Source organism: Littorina saxatilis, linkage group LG14 (genome assembly GCF_037325665.1).
Source record: "Littorina saxatilis isolate snail1 linkage group LG14, US_GU_Lsax_2.0, whole genome shotgun sequence".
NCBI lineage: Eukaryota > Metazoa > Mollusca > Gastropoda > Littorinimorpha > Littorinidae > Littorina > Littorina saxatilis.
Genome location: NC_090258.1, coordinates 23,288,809 through 23,296,056, shown reverse-complemented (window position 1 = coordinate 23,296,056; position 7,248 = coordinate 23,288,809).

The following is a 7,248-nucleotide window of genomic DNA, read 5'->3' as shown; positions in this document are numbered from 1 at the left end:
TTAGTCAAGTTTTGAGTAAATGTTTTAACATAGAGGGGGGAATGGAGACAAGGGTCGTGGTGTGTGTGTGTGTGTGTGTGTGTGTGTGTGTGTGTGTGTGTGTGTGTGTGTGTGTGTGTGTGTGTGTGTGTGTGTGTGTGTGTGTGTGTAGAGCGATTCAGACTAAACTACTGGACCGATATTTATGAAATTTTTCATGAGAGTTCCTGGGTATGATATCCCCAGACGTTTTTTTCATTTATTCGATAAATGTCTTTGATGAAGTCATATCCGGCATTTTGTAAAAGTTGAGGCGGCACTGTCACACCCTAATTTTTCAATCAAATTGATTGATATTTTGGCAAAGCAATCTTCGACAAAGGCCGGACTTTGGTATTGCATTTCAGCTTGAAGGCTTACAAATTAATTAATGACTTTGGTCATTAAAATCTGAAAATTGTAATTAAAATTACTTTTTTATAAAACTATCCAAAATTACGTTTATCGTATTTTTCATCATTTTCTGATTTTAAAAACATATAAATATGTTATATTCGGATTAAAAACAAGCTCGGAAAATTAAAATTAGATAAATTATGATTAACATTAAAATTCCGAAATCGATTTAAAAACATTCATCTTATTCCTTGTCCGTTCTTGATTCCAAAAACATATGATATGTTTGGATTAAAAACACGTTCAGAGAGTTAAAAATAATAGAGATATAGAAAAGCGTGCTATCCTCCTCAGCGCAACCGCTACCGCACTTTTCTGGATTGTTAATTTCACTGCCTTTGCCACGAGCGGTGGACAGACGATGCTACGAGTGTAAGGTCTTGCTGAAAAAATGCAATGCGTTCAGTTTCATTATGTGAGTTCGACTGAGATTGACTAAATGTTGTATTTTCGCCTTACGCGACTTGTTCAGGATTGTGGTCGCTCTCTTTTACACGCTAGATCAGTCTGACTGCGCGACGGATTTGAACGACATCTGTATAAACTGTTAGGTAAGACACCAAATCAACTTTCGAATGTAAAAAAATGTAAAATATCATTCAGTTTAAGTCACTGTTTTGACGGTTGAAAGTGAATCATGCCGTCAAAAAAAGCCATTTTTGAGGGTAGGCGAGGTCACGGACCTGTGACATCATACCGAAATATTACTCAGATTCCAGAAACACATTTTTGAGCAGAGGAAAGACTGATCTTCAAATACACGTATATTTCTGACCAAAAAACTGCTGTTTAACATCTGGGCTATACCACTGAAAAAATATCCTTAACTTTTTGTGTTCAGTGTACGTCCTGTTGGCTCTCACCTTCCGAACACACGCACGCATGCAGGCAACTTGACATATGTACAAGTGGAGGCGCACAATACTAGGCCAAAACATTTCGCAACAACTTTGAATATTGTGTTCATGATGTTGTTCGAGACGAGAATGGTCGTTTCATTATTCTGGATATTGAAATGATGGGCAAGCGCCTGACTCTTGTGAATGTATATGCGCCTAGTGCAGGCGATCACCCTGAATTTTTTCAAAGCTTGTTTGAGAAGATTGTGTACATGGATAATGAATTGATTGTTATTGGTGGAGATTGGAATGTTGCACTGAATCCAAGAATTGACTCAAACCAGCCCAAAAATGTGTACCGTTGTAACAGTAGAGAAAAATTTTTGGAATTTATGAACAAGTACGATCTCGTAGATGTGTTTAGAACCATGCATCCTGAATTAAGAAAATTTACCTGGCGTTGCTTTAACAGTATACAAAGAAGCAGATTTGACTTTTTTCTTGTTTCTGATGAACTTTGCCTTGATGTAGTGAGTACAAGTATATTGCCTGGTTATTGTTCTGACCATTCTCTTGTATCGGTTGCCTTTAAAACTAAAATTAGAAAAAGACAACGTTCCCTCTGGAAATTTAATAATTCCTTGCTCCGAGATAAAGTGTTTATGAACCTTGTAAAGGAAGTAATTTTGGAAGTTAAACGTGAGTATGTTGTTCCGGTTTATCACCCAGACAGTTTACACTTAATTGATGATAATGAATTGCAGTTTGTCATTGATGATCAGCTTTTTTTCGAAATGTTACTTTTGAAGATTAGAGGCAAATGTATTTCTTACGCATGCTTTAAGAAAAAAGAAGAGCATAAATTGGAAGCAAAACTTATGTCCAGCATTAAATTTTTGGAGGAAAATTTGTGTCAAGATGATGTGCATATTTTGGAACACAAAAAAGAGGAGCTCAGAGCATTGAGAGGGAAAAAGTTAAATGGTATGATTGTTAGGTCAAGGGCGAAGTGGATATACGAAGGAGAGAAGAGCACAAAATATTTTTGTAGTTTGGAAAAGAGAAATTTTGTGCAAAAATCCATGAACTTTTTGCAAAATGACTCTGGTGAATTAGTACACGAAAGCGATTTGATAATAAAAGAAACGAAGAGTTTTTATGAGCGGTTGTATATGTCACGGGAGGATGACCTGATGCAGTTTAACTTAAGTGATTTGATAACACCAACGGTATTGTCAAAAGAGGATAGTGAAAAAATGGAAGGTTGTATTACATTACAAGAAGCGTTGTTTGCATTGAAAGAAATGAAAAATGATAAAAGTCCTGGTTCTGATGGTTTTACCACAGAATTTTATTAAAAAAAATTCAAAGATTTCGGAGTTTTTCTTGTACGTTCACTGAACTATGGTTTTCAGTCAGGAGAACTGTCTGCCACGCAGAAAGAGGGGGTCATAATTTGTATTCCCAAGGAAGGAAAAGATAAGCAGTTTCTAAAAAATTGGAGGCCAATCACTCTCCTTAATATTGCCTACAAAATTGCTTCTTCATGTATTGCCAACAGATTAAAGGCAGTTATTCCCAAGTTGATTAGTAAAGATCAGACTGGTTTCTTGAAGGGAAGGTCCATTGGTGATAATATTAGGTTGTTGTATGATACAATAGCATATGCAAATGAGCATAGAGTGCCTGGTCTTCTCTTGTTGGTTGATTTTGAGAAGGCCTTCGATAGCATTTCCTGGACCTTTATGCGCAAGGTTTTAAAAGCTTTTCAAATTGGAGAAGATGTACAAAGATGGGTTGCAACTTTTTAAAATAAAATCAAATCATGTATGTCTGTGAATGGTCAATATTCAGAATGGTTTCAGGTAAAAAGGGGTACCAGACAAGGGGATCCCCTATCTTGTTATCTGTACCTTCTCTGTGCGGAGGTGCTTGCACTTATGATATATCAAAATGTAAAGGTAAAAGGTATTAAGATAAGGAATGAAGAAATTCTACTGTCTCAGTTTGCTGACGACACAACCTTTTTCCTTGATGGTAGTAAAGATTGTTTTGATGCTTGTGTTGAAACGCTGCAGTTATTTGCATCAGTCTCTGGCCTTAATACAAATTTTGATAAAACCGTAGTTGTGTGGATAGGAGCCCGGTGTTTTTCAAATGTGAAATATAAACCAGAAATGAAGTTAAATTGGAATCCTGCTACTTTCAAGGTTCTTGGTGTTCTTTTTACATGTGATTTGAAAAATATTGTTGAATTGATTTTTGACATGAAGTTAAATGAAATAAGAAAAATACTTCAAATTTGGTCAAGAAGGAATATATCACCATTTGGAAAGATTGTTGTGATAAAAACACTTGCAATGTCCAAAATAACCCACTTGTTAACAAACCTGCCGGACCCGGATGAAAAGTTTTTAAAAGACTTGAATGCCATGTTGTACAGTTTTCTTTGGAATGGAAAAAACGATAAGATAAACCGTTTAACAGTATGTCAGTTGTATGAAAAGGGCGGTTTGAAAATGATTGATGTGAAGTCATTTTCTCGCAAGTTTGAAAATTAGCTGGCTAAAGCGCATATTGTGTAATGATGGAAAAGTAACACAAATTGTGTATGCAATATGTCCATTGGTAAGAAAAGTTAAGCAATATGGTGGAGAGTATGCAAATGTTTTGATGTTGAGGGTGAAAAATCCCTTTTGGGCTGACGTCTTTAGACATTACAAGATGTTGTATGACAAAAGTGTGCCCCTTACATTAGAACAATTTGTTTCAGAACCATTACATTATAACAGAAGTATATGTAGAGCTGGTAAATGTATTTGTATGTTAGATTGGCTAGAAAATGGAATTGTTTCGGTGGGACACTTGTTAAGCGACAATGGATATTTAAGTTATGATGATTTTAAGCAACTATATCCAAATGTTTATGTTGATTTTGTGTTATATGAAGGCTTACTTGCCTCAGTAAAGGCATATCAGAGGAAATTGAAATTGACATTAGATAAAAAATATGATGTAAGGGAGGCTTGTGTTTGGTCTTTTTTGAGTAATAGCAGGGTAAATCAGATTTATGTTTCTATTATTAAAGACCTATCACCAGTAACAGCCCTGGAAAAGTGGGAACGCGAGTTACAAATTAATATGGATAAGGCCATGGTTTTTCAAAAAATTAAAAAAAGTACAACTGACCAGAAGCTCCGCTGGTTCCAATACAAAATTTTTTACAGAATTTTACCAACAGGACGTTTCCTGTTTTTGCGGAAATTAGTTGATACGCCATTATGTCCGCTATGTAATCAAGCAGAAGAAACAATATCTCACATGTTATGGCAGTGTGTAAAGATTCAGGATTATTGGTCTGATGTACTTACATGGTTAACTACAATATTTGCCCACTGTCATGGAGTGCAGTTCTCGTTGGAGCTAAATTATATGTGGTGTAAAGATTAATTAGTATTCAGACAGAATTTTGGATTCAATGATTTTGATTGCTAAATACATTATTTTTTTAGCAAAATTACAAGGGAGAGAACCTACCGTCACAGCCTTTGTAAATTATGTGAAAAATTGGTTTGAGGCAGAAAAATATCAACGCATAATAGATGGACGTTATGTACAGTTCGTTTCAGAGTGGAAGCAATATAGCCACTTTTTTCACTGAGGACCTTTTTCTATTACCCAAGTTAGAACGTTTTCTTTTCGCTTGTTGTCTTTCGTCTTCTTTGGTGTTTTTTTGGTCAAATGTAAAAGCACATTGCAACTCAAGTAATATTTTAGGGAGAAATAGAGAAATCTTTGTTGTTGTTAAATCGTCTTTTTTTGTCGTGTTTTTTTTTTTTTTTTGTGGTTAATTGTTGGTTGTTTGTCTTTTTCCGTAAAATGTATTTTGCGGGTGCTTTTGTTACTGCTTTTCGACATACTTTGTTTAACCTAAGGTTCACCTCTTTACGCTTGTCTATATTACTGGTAGGGAATTCACAAGCTTGTTTTTTTTTTTGAAGTGAGCAATCACCACGCACATAAACAGAGACACTAAATACATCTCAAAACCCCAGACATGCACAACATATCCTGCTAAACAAGTATAATAAATATATCTCGATGTACATTAATTAGAAGAGCAAGCACATTTTTTTCTGTACTTTGTAATAAATATGCTATTTGTGGAAAAGAGAAAAAAAAAAAGTTTTCAGCTCATGAAAAAAAACGAAAAAAACCAAAACATGAGACAGAGGACACGAGTCCAACAAAACATGAGGACACGAGTCCAACAAAACATGAGGACACGAGTCCAACAAAACATGAGGACACGAGTCCAACAAAACATGAGGACACGAGTCCAACAAATTAAAAGTGTTTTAAATTCAGTAAACTTATACTCCTGTACAAGTGTAGACATTTCTGCAATAAGTACTGAGAGTGAAAAGGTTTTTTTTTTTTAAACAGCTAGCTGTTAGATGCGGTAGAACAAGACTGGGGTGTCTGACATTGTAAGTAGCGTATTAGTGACATGGTGTTTTTACTCTCAAATATCACACAACAGGGTGTATATTGCACGCGAAAATATTTCTGGGTGGAAAGGTTAGCTCGGTTAAAGTAATATTGGGAAAGGTGAAGGTCGGTTAGAGATACTGTGTGTATTTTCTGACGTTGTGTACACCAATTATTGCACTTTTTGCCCACCGGTTCGGCTTTTAAACGGCAAAAACGCGCGGTTCGTATATTACACATTGATACCAAATGCTGGACAATTAACTCATTCCTCATCCGTTGACAATTGATCCATACTAATTGAGTTTTCTCTTACTTTGTTGTAATTGCTGATTATACAGTTTTATTTGTTTTGAAAGGATAACTGGAAAATGATTTTCTGTTTATGCACGTATGACAGAAAGATCGTGATGACTTTTGACACTGAACGTAACTGACGCAATGTGGATTTCGGGTCCCCGCTAACTATTAGCTGTCCACCCGAAAGGTTTAATAAGTACTCGCACATATTGAATGTTATCTTCTGCAATTAAGCCAGGGATGTTTGGCTCTGTAGACTTGTTTTAAATCTGCCTTTTAGTTCTTTGAAGAAGGTATTCACTGCATGCCATATATTTGGCGGTCATAACTGACAACCAAGTTTTGTCCACACAAAAATAATGCAAAACTATGACTGAAATGAAATGTTCACAACTACTGGAAACAAAACTTTTATTATCTGACCAATATTTCAACATAAATTTCAATGTGTAGCATTCTCCCGTTAGGGTCACCACCATAAGCTTGAGCTTGTTGATGATCCGTAACATGTATCCTGTTCAAATACATATGAATTGTTGAATAAACACTGTTTAAATCAAGGTGTAACATTTTATATTTTGTTGTCAAAAATACCCCTGAAAGTGCATACCCCTTGAGCCGCCATGTTTTGCCCAGTGTTGTGCACCCACACCTATAAATTATTATTGGATTCAGTGAATGATAAGGCATACAATTTAATAATTTTAATTTCTCAGTGACATTTAAATTCTAATTAGAGTTTTTAACAATTTATTGACCAAACTCTTTATTTATGTGTATGCTTCCATGGTGAAATGTTACACTACAGTCAAAAATTGCTTGGCCCAAATTTCAATCAATTTGCAAAAAGCCGCACATTACGTCAACAAAGACATTCATCGTAAAAAAGAGAAATAGAGAATACTACATGGGTTGCTGTGTCGTACCAGTTTTACATGAGTTGCCGTTTTAAATATTGAACTGCGAGCGAAAGCGAGCTTTTCAATATTTGAAACAGCTGGTACGACACAGCAAGCCATGTAGTATTCTGTTTATCATACTTGCTGTACTTGTATTTTACTGTAAACGTCCCGCAGTCGAGGTGTACACATTGACGACGCTTCTTTTGGAAGTTCGATCTCTTCCAAAGCCTGTGCAATCTTTCACGACAAAGCACAGAATCGTCACTTAAGAAAGTGTAGCC